The sequence below is a fragment of the Tubulanus polymorphus genome, chromosome 4 (assembly GCF_964204645.1).
Source record: "Tubulanus polymorphus chromosome 4, tnTubPoly1.2, whole genome shotgun sequence".
Classification (NCBI taxonomy): domain Eukaryota; kingdom Metazoa; phylum Nemertea; class Palaeonemertea; order Tubulaniformes; family Tubulanidae; genus Tubulanus; species Tubulanus polymorphus.
Genome location: NC_134028.1, coordinates 3,909,658 through 3,919,355, shown reverse-complemented (window position 1 = coordinate 3,919,355; position 9,698 = coordinate 3,909,658). Strand labels below are relative to the sequence as shown.

At 39.6% G+C, this 9,698-nt stretch overlaps 1 non-coding gene across 1 annotated transcript; it reads right to left on the bottom strand.

The window, feature by feature from the left end:
- Positions 1–4,147: 4,147 nt before the first annotated feature.
- Trnav-uac (transfer RNA valine (anticodon UAC)) lies at positions 4,148–4,220 on the bottom strand. Its single transcript has one exon. It is a non-coding gene; the product is annotated as a tRNA-Val (tRNA).
- Between the last annotated feature and the right edge of the window lie 5,478 nt (positions 4,221–9,698).

The following is a 9,698-nucleotide window of genomic DNA, read 5'->3' as shown; positions in this document are numbered from 1 at the left end:
ACTTTATTGAATATTGCCACCGACTCACGCCATGGTTTATGGCAGCGATGTTGCTGTACATATTGCATTGCACCAGTGCGTGTGATACGTAAGCATGGAGTGAAATGATCGTGATTTACCGTGAGCAAGTGATTTAATGTAGAAAAATGATATATCGGCTGGGATATTTCACCCTACGTGAAACGCGTATAAACGATAGTTGATCAAACGACTTGATGGACACAAAAGTAATCGTTTGTCTTTTTAACTCTTGTTAAATCAAAAGTGAATCGACGCGCTGTACACATTCCTAGACTTAACTATATTCAAGGTTTCGGCTCGCTATGGAATTTATCTCTGAGCGATGATGGTCTATTAGCCAGGCGAATGCTGGACGTATGAAATCAGCAAATTGAAGCCAGTACGCGCACTTAGCTGGCTATTCACAGCGGTATTGAGTCCAGGAATTATCTGCAAATTGCTGGTCATTCGGCCACCGTGGAACAGTTTACAATTATTCTCCCGTGACGCACTCGGGGAAAGAAGGTGGAATTTGCAGCCGCACATGAAGGCGAGGGATACTGCCTTTTTATCATCAACACTTGTATCTTTTTTTTTGGAAAAAGTCTAGCAATAAGCAGAATAAACTTTGTTCGGAGTGCGAACATTATTAAGGTGCTGGAGAACGGTGGAGTTTGTTATGAACGCATTTTATTACATTAGCAAACACGTTGCTGCGTATAGCGGGGACCCGGCACCGCGCGGGTCGACGGCGTGATTTTGCCATAACTTTATTTCATTACGTCGCCATTCTCGCTCGACGCCGCGGATACCGGGGATAATATAAACGAACTTGCTCTGATTTCCAATTCTCTTTGCTTCAATCTCTCGAGATGCAACAGCGCGCATTCCGTACCGGTAATGCGAGTGGAGAGTAGTGCACGACTCACTGCACAGCCACCGCCGCTAACATCTTCAGATGATGTAGAGCCATAGCAACGGTGAATACAATGCCGCATTACCGAACAAGCAGCCATCAGCAACTACTATCACAACCAGAAAAAAATCCATCAATCTGCAAAATTACTGCACAGATTCGCCCACAAGGTAGGAAGATACTTTATTTGCACATATTTTTTTATTTCATTGATCATTATGACAGCTAGAGATGATAGCTTATTTCTCGTTAATCATTTTCAATTTTCCCGGTGCGCAGACCTGCGAGGCTTAACGGTTGTGGCACGCGGGAATGAAAAAAAAGATAGTATAATGTATGATATAAAATTGCTGTCTCAGAAGGAACAGATTTTGCATTAAAATTTTCCCGCGACATTACATACATTGCGGGAACGATGATTTTCGACCGGTCACCAGATAACCGGAGCAACCCGGAAATGTAATATCCGGTGATTAAACCGCTCTTAGTGTGTGGAAATCGAGCTCGGAAATGAATGACATCGTGTCGCATCGGCGCATCGATACTCTTACCATATTTACCCTTGTCACATCGACGAAAAAGATAACGTGTAACTCATGTAACCTATAAGTATGCGAAAGGGCAATGTCTCGCACCAGGCCCCATGTTCATCCAGACGAATATGCACAAATATACATTAATGGAAAGGAGTCTCCGCTTGTCTCTTTAGTCCCCATTCGAAGAACTCCATATCATTTATCAAAGCAGGTGGGAACTATATAATTCGGATGCTGTTTAAAATTACAGGCATATTGTATGTGTAATATGCTTATCAAAGCTTGTTTTTAGAGATAGTGCAAAACATGTTTCTTAAATCTGATGTTTTATTTAGTATTTCGCTTCCACGTTCTGTATTTCATGCATAACCTAGAGATTGAAACAGGTAAATTTATAGCAACAAATATGAAAGTTTAACTTGTATTATTGTCTGGGCGCCTATTTCATTAATACGTTGATGAAATGAGAGAAACATAGAGCGTGTGAGGTATCGGACCTCCACATCATTTAGGCGGCCGACCCTTGCGAGAATCCGATCTGCAAATGTCTATCCTCCGCGGCGGTTGTCCTACCCACACTGACCTAAGGGGATCAGTGACTAAAACAGATCTTCAATTCACCTTATAGCGTGATTCATAGCAAAAGTTTTGTGGGTGTCACGGTTATAGCTTTTTAATTAAAAATTCGTGAAGCCATTTCGTAATAGATGTTAGTCGGAAAGTAACGTTGCCAATGTTGTTGTTTACAGCACATTTTACAAGCATATCCGAAGTCAACTACGCGTAAACAATAACAGCAAACATGATAACGACGATTTTACATAGAAACAAGAGTCTGCGAGATGATTATATTGATGATATGCGTAAAGCCTTCACGTAGTTTCGATCGAAATGTTATTTGTATGATGAAACTTAACGTATACATCGCCCTTCAAAATGTAATTTTCATCAATGATAACTTAACTTGCTTCGGGACACAAAATTCTAGACAACATTATGATCCACGCAATAATTTGTTTTGATAATGCTTGTTTCATACTTCAGAGAATACGTAGCCTGTGTACATACGATCGCTGAATATTGCCTTTGAATTATTAGCAATACGCTGGGACAGAAGATTCTAATGTAATGTAACTGCATATTGATCAAATATCGTGGGAATTTCCTCCAACTGCCGCGTCTTAGACATTTATTATATCGCAAATTTTTCATATGCAAAAGGAGGTGGAGAAAAAAGCTGTTGGAAATTTATGTTCGAGCGCTTAGGATGAGAGCGACTCGGATCTTTTAGCGGCTTCTTCATAAATTTACATTCCTCGGTATTGTAACTCTTTTATAGATGGTATTTCGATAAGCGATTACATTACATGAGTGCATTCCCATAAGCGCAACACCATCAAGGAGCGCACTTCGACTTTTTTCTAGATGATTGAAAGCGCTGACCATTTTGAAGATCCTGTGATATATAACTAAGAGCCAAAGTAATAAATTGCCACTTTATGCAGTTGATATTCCCTGTTGTTGGATTCTGTGGCTCGTTAACATCGAAATATATCATCATCGACATATTCAACATTAATATCTGCTGTATTTTGATCCATTGAATCTAAAATGAATTTCGTAAGAGTCCACGATTATACTCAAATGGCCAGCAAAATTGCGAGGCACGACGTCGAGGAAAGTGCATCTTATCGGATGCTTTCTTCCAACGGCATGGCTGCTATATGCGAAGATTGGCCTTCATTTTCTTATGGACTCAGCCTTCCAATTTTCCTGGACCACGCGTGATTTTCAAACTTAGCGTCACGGATTTTAGTTGCGTTTTCGTTTTGATATTGACGAGCCACTGAATTTATCAGGGTGGATATGTTGACGCTTCATGCAATTATCAACTCTAGTATCGGCGGTCAAGTGCACCGCATCGTGACTTCAATCATAAGCATATTAACGAGACACTCCAATTTCACATGATAATGACATAGTAAATAATACTTTGTTTTCTTCAGTATGTCCTCGTTACGACTGACTTCTCAAGAGCAGTAGCTCATAAAACCGCCCACGAGTGCCACATCCACCGCTTCAGACACAATAAACCTTTACAACAATAAACTATACGTCGCGGGTGCTTTATTTCAAGTCTGAAGACACTCTTGGAGATGGGGGACTTACTGTCAGCGTACATATACGTGTAAAACTCCATTTAATCATCGCTCGTAACTATTTTTTCGCTAGACATTTAGCATTGATAAATAAAACGGCAGTGGCAGATTGTGGCGCTATATACGTACAGGGGCTGAAATAGTGAAACACATTACTCGAATCAAATCACGTCACATTATCAGTAATGATGCATCGGCAAATGATGAACGCGTGTTCAACTTGAAATGACCGACAAAGAGATCTCTGGATTGATTTCTTCGCAAGAGAAATCGCGTGACGCGAATGGAGCTTTTGATTTTACGATATGGCATGAGTAATTTCAGTGTGGTTGTGTGGTAACTAAAATTATGACTGAAACTCAATAAAACTTGAAATGTCAACACATATTGATATGTTGTATATCACCAACCTCCTAACCAAAGGCTTTTGATGGTTAAACACAGTCATGGCTGATAAAAATTCTATGTATTAGAAGGGTTCAATGTCGAGTAGGAAGCAGAAAAGAATCAGGTTCAATTTCTCAGTAAAAGGATTAAGGTTCCAGCGGGGCTCGAACCCGCGGCCTTCCGCGTGTAAAGCGGACGTGATAACCACTACACTATGGAACCGATGCTCGAAATTCAGGTTTAAAATTCCAAATTTCTAAATAACTCGGTTCGAGGCATTTGCTGTGGTGTTAAATGCCTCGAATTCTTATCGTCAAGAAAACTTAGAAAATCTCGGCAAGCACTTTCTCCAACCACGATTAAATCTGTCGCTTTTTAACTAAAGGTTTCCAGGGAGAGGAACAATCAATGAGTCTATACATTTATAGAAATATATATTTTTGAAATTCTTCCTGCCGCGAGGGCTTTATAGAAACAAGAAAGATTGCTGGAAAGTACGTGGTTTCAAATGAGAGCTTTTGAATTCTCGAATTGCGCAATTTCTGCACTTTTCAATGGCAGCAAAATCATATTGCCATCATCTTGTGTTTTTTTATGTCCAAATATTTCGTACGGGGCCATCATCATCATCATCATCACCATCATCATCATCATCATCATCATCATTGCTGCATCGTGACAGCTTGCCGGCGCCGTTTTAAATTCGACTGCATTTTTTTTCTTTTTGATTTAATGGATTCATATTCCCGGGAGCAAAATGAACACACGCGACAGACACCCGTGTGTGTGTGTGTATTGGATATCAATTCGTCTTTACGTCTTTCGGTTTGGTGTAATTGCTATCTATGAAACGCTGGCAGCGATGATTCCTTTAGTTCCTTTAGTAATAATCCATATCTTTCTACCAATAAGGATTCCATTACCGATCGGATCATGTAATATATCGCGTGTGTACGATATTTTCACGAAGAGCGTTTAATGCATAATGCAATTAATAACGCCATAGTTAATGTTTACTAATGCAATATCGTGTGGCGCACTAGTGGGCGAATATTTCAACCACAATATGATCAAATATTCAAAATACAATCGCTGTTTGTCTTTCACATGCGGAGTCCATCATTAACGTTATTAAAAACTGATCGTTGCCTTCAATATCAGTCACGTCCGAAAATAGACGTTTTATAAGGGATCGAGCGAAAACTAATTTTAAAAAACCTATTTTGACGCGTGCGAAAAAATACAAAATTTCTGAAATAGTTTTATTCGTACGATGATCTCCTCTCGCGTGTTAGACCAACCACAGTTCGAGGCGAAAAAAAGAGAAAAGATTATATCTTTCGATATACGTAAAGCATTTGATCAGCTCCGAAAAAAGAAGATGCAAAGATGATTTCCACATTAACACATATCGGATGATTCATATTAACCGACATTCTAAAGAACAGTAGCTAGTTACGGTACCCCGTACCGAAACGGCGATGAGGAATTTTAGTTTCGGGTTCACAAACAGATCATACACGTTCTAGGCGATATTTTGAGATATATACCTTTTGCGGATTCGGTTTCATCTTGGGGAATCGGAGGTGTTTTTTTTTCATGCAGTGTTTGCTCACGCTAACGGATATGTTGATGTTGTTTTTTGCCAAAGAAACATCAAATAGACGAGGATCAATCTATCTGTTTGGTGTCGGACTATAAAGACGGACGTGCGACAACTACATTATCACAATCAGACGTCTCCACATTTGCTGAATACGAAATTTGTTCGGTTTCTTTATAACCGCTCCTTTAACCGACATGTTCGTTCTGCACTCGTTCTACTTCCCGTTAATAGGTTTGTAACTGTACTATCTCTTAAAAACTCTCGTGCAGAAATTCATAAAATGAAATCAGAGGTTAACGAGTAAACGCAACTTCTTTCAAAGTGATACGCGCAGCACTACTACAGCTTTTCATTTTCGACATCATTAATTATTTCACGAATAATTAATCAACGCCAACAGCGTTTGAAGTTTCCTAAAAATAAGAAGATGAATCGAAGAGAACTGTCGTTATAGTTCATCACGATAATTCACGATGCTTCCAAAAATACCAGTTTTGTGGATGCGCATTTAATTGAGCGTTACTTCACTGAGATCTGCGTATTTTTTTCAGGATTTCTTTCATCTTTTCCGTCATTACTTTAGATAGTTTTACGCCGTTTTAGGCCAATTCGCGGAAAGTCCTCGAGCATTTCTGAAGAAGCGTCGTCCATTTTTGTTTTTCAATCGACCGATTTTTTCTCATTAATCGATAATCGTAGTCGTCGTTGATGTAATTCTAGACGATGGAAAACAACTCTCGCAGACGACAACGTTTGCTTTCATCGCATTAGAGAGGGGTGTAACCACGTGCTTATATCACGTGATGGTGCCGTACAAAAGTCCGTCGGGCAGGTGAGACATCGTTTAGTAATGTTTACCTGTCAGTGTCGGAGACTGAAATGTTGGTCTAGTTGAAGACCTTGTATAACAACAAAATAAGATACGGTAAATTTAATGCAATATGATTTATACAACAGGAGACCATTCTGCAGTTTTGAGTTATCTCACATGGGGTTTTAAACACTGCAATTGAGCTAACCCGGTGAGCTAAACTGAACATATTTTTAAAGCTGATAAAAATTTTTTGGTGCTTATTGCGCGAATACATACAAATTAGCACGAATGACGTCGAATAAAACCAATCGATTACGTCACGTGTACGAGGTCTATAAAATGTAATTTTGATGGCGACACTCTAATCGACCACTAGACGAGAACTCGCTGCATTTAACTATACAGTTTTACGTCATCACTGACTAACTCTCTATCCATATATCGACGACTTAAATCTTCATCATACACGCGATGTTTACAAAAAGTGTGTTAAGTACGCATGAAGAGGATGGATTTAAACTGTGCTCCTCACTTTTTTCGTTCAGTCGCCATGGAAACGGATAAGTCGGACGCACTCATCCGTGTGACGTATCATTATATTGTTGAATTATTGAGGACGAATTAGCCAACGCCACCGATTCGTTTTCACCCCGGTTTTACTCGTCAAGATGCCTGAATAATAAATTTGATAATGACTTGACATTCGGTATTTGACAGTAGGCTTTATACGGTATATATCAGAGAGTTGGAATTCGAGTTGTCTAATTTTTTTTCTTTCCCCTTGTGGATCTGTATCTTTGATGTCAGAAAGGTTGTGTTTCATCGCAAGAATGATCGGAACTCCTGTGAATTGTTAACCTAGGCAAGTATCTATTTCGCCATGTCTAGCCTGTAACCCGCTGACTTCGGCTCCTGAAATACTGCTAATTCCCGATGATAACAGGCGAATTTCTGAAAGGTTGCAGACAAGTTGCGGTTTTCAGGAAGGTTGTTGTTATTCCGGAAATTTTAAACCTCAAATTCTTCTTCCATTATCATCAGCACGAGAAGAGAGGGCGAAGTGTTATTATCATATACCTTACTCGCGAACTTTATTCAAAGTAAATGTTTTTATCGCTCGCCTATAATTGCATAAAAGGCGAAACGATTGCACAGTTTCTGGTGTAGATGGTATATCTCAGAGTTGCAACGTGTCTGAAATAGTTGGAGGCGAGAAGAAATTTCGTGTGGAGCTGGTAACAATAACCGAGAACACGGCTGAAGATAAGTTCGATACGTCACGTTAAAGAATGACGCGGATTATATTCTATTCTGCTTGACATGTCTGACAGAGAAATTCATTTCGCTCAGGATTGATTGATCCAGAGAATCGTCTGCAGCGGTGAATATACGGCTTACGTGATGAATTCTCTGCAGCTTTCTACATTCCAGGTAATGACTTTTCTATAGCGACTAACAGCTTTGCCGCCAGAATAGTCGTGAGATAGACACGCCAATTGGCATTCTACGATGAATGTTTCATTTCTCCGCGTCGAACTGCGGTCGAAATGAAGAATGATACACATTTCTCTATATACGTACTTACTCGCTCGGGATTTACGCGCCATTCACTCAAATATATTCATTCACAATTATAGCACTCGCGTTTCGAGTCTCTGGAAAACCACATTTCAATATAGGAAATGCATTAAAACAGTTTCACCCAGTCGTTTGATGTTGGGGATAGGATCAGTGTCGTTAGAACACAGCGGGAACAGCCACTTCCTGGGGCCAGTTTCACGAAAAAGGTTAACTCAAATTTTTTGATTAATTGCCATTGGTTACTTCATGTTTTCAATGAGGACAACAATTCAAACTTAACTGTTTTAAGCGTACACTTTTTCGTGAAACTGGGCCCAGGATGAGGTGCATAAAACAGTACGATATATCTTCTGTTCACCCGTCCGTCTCCATCGGCAGTGATAATGATCACAAATATCGGATTATGGACAATTTCCATCTTCATAATTCCTCCCGACTGCAAATACATCATGATATTACGATACGACTCGACGCACGATTGACATTTGTCGTGCCATTTGTCGATTTCACTTTTATGAACCCAGCCACAAGAGCCTCTTCAAGCGGCGGTGACCTTTTCGAGTCAACCATGGCTCAGTGGATTTGATGTCTGTGTGCGTTTGTTATGTTCCTCTCGCGTGCTGATGAAATTCTATCATAATGAATAGCTCCCCGCAGGCTCGCATGGCGTTTTGCTTACCATTTTCCTTCGTAATTGGTTTTACACTCGTATTCGCCCTGGGGGCAGGTTTTAAACAACAAAATTACAATTAGTTACTAATGACAACTTTTACATTCTCAATCGACATCAACAATTCACTTGAAAATGCGTGAATCGTCTTGAATCGGGGCCCTGGAATTACGTCACGAATGACGCAAAATCGACGTCATCTCTCCAAGAATTAAAAAATTACTGAACTATATTTCATGACTTTATCGGCCTAACAAGGGAGGATGCTTTTCTGGTGATTTAAAGCTACAGGGAAACAGGAATTTTCCCCATAGAAATCTAGTTTTTGTGGACGCATTAGTTCTAACTATTATGACGAATATCTCCCTCTATTCTAATATTCGTCATACTTCGTTCTAGACTATACAGTCCTGAGTTTGACCCTGGTCGATGATGACAACTATTCCAGACTAAACCCTGGGCTGTATAGAATGTTTTTGTTACAACAGGGCGGATTTGACATTTACAACTAAAGCTGCCAGTATAGGCCCTACATTATTGACAGGCACACGGCATTAAAGGTCGTTGTTTACGGTCACCTTTTACTTCCCAGTTGGCGGATACATTTCCATAAATCAAACACATTCTTCGCGCTTCGATCAATCATTATACTGAATCGGCAAGTGCAGCCGAAGAAAGATGGAAATGTTTGCCTTGCTTTCCGCCTAAAGGGATCGACTCGCTTTTTTTCTAACTCAAAACAATGGAAAGAAAGACACTTTGTTGTTCTCAATTCATTTTTCGAATAACAATGTCGCCAGTTATGCTGTCAACCTTAACATTTGAACGAATTTAATGGTATTTTAAATAAAGTCAGTTTTTTTTTAATTTACAGCATAAGAACCCACAAGAAAAACGCGTAAAATACAACAAGGAACACTTTTCTCAAAGGTAGGCTGAGAATCATTGGACGAAACCATTTTGTGGTAGTTGTTAGATAGGAGATTTATGTAATTGTCTTTAACCTTTTGAAACTGTAGGCTAGTGATA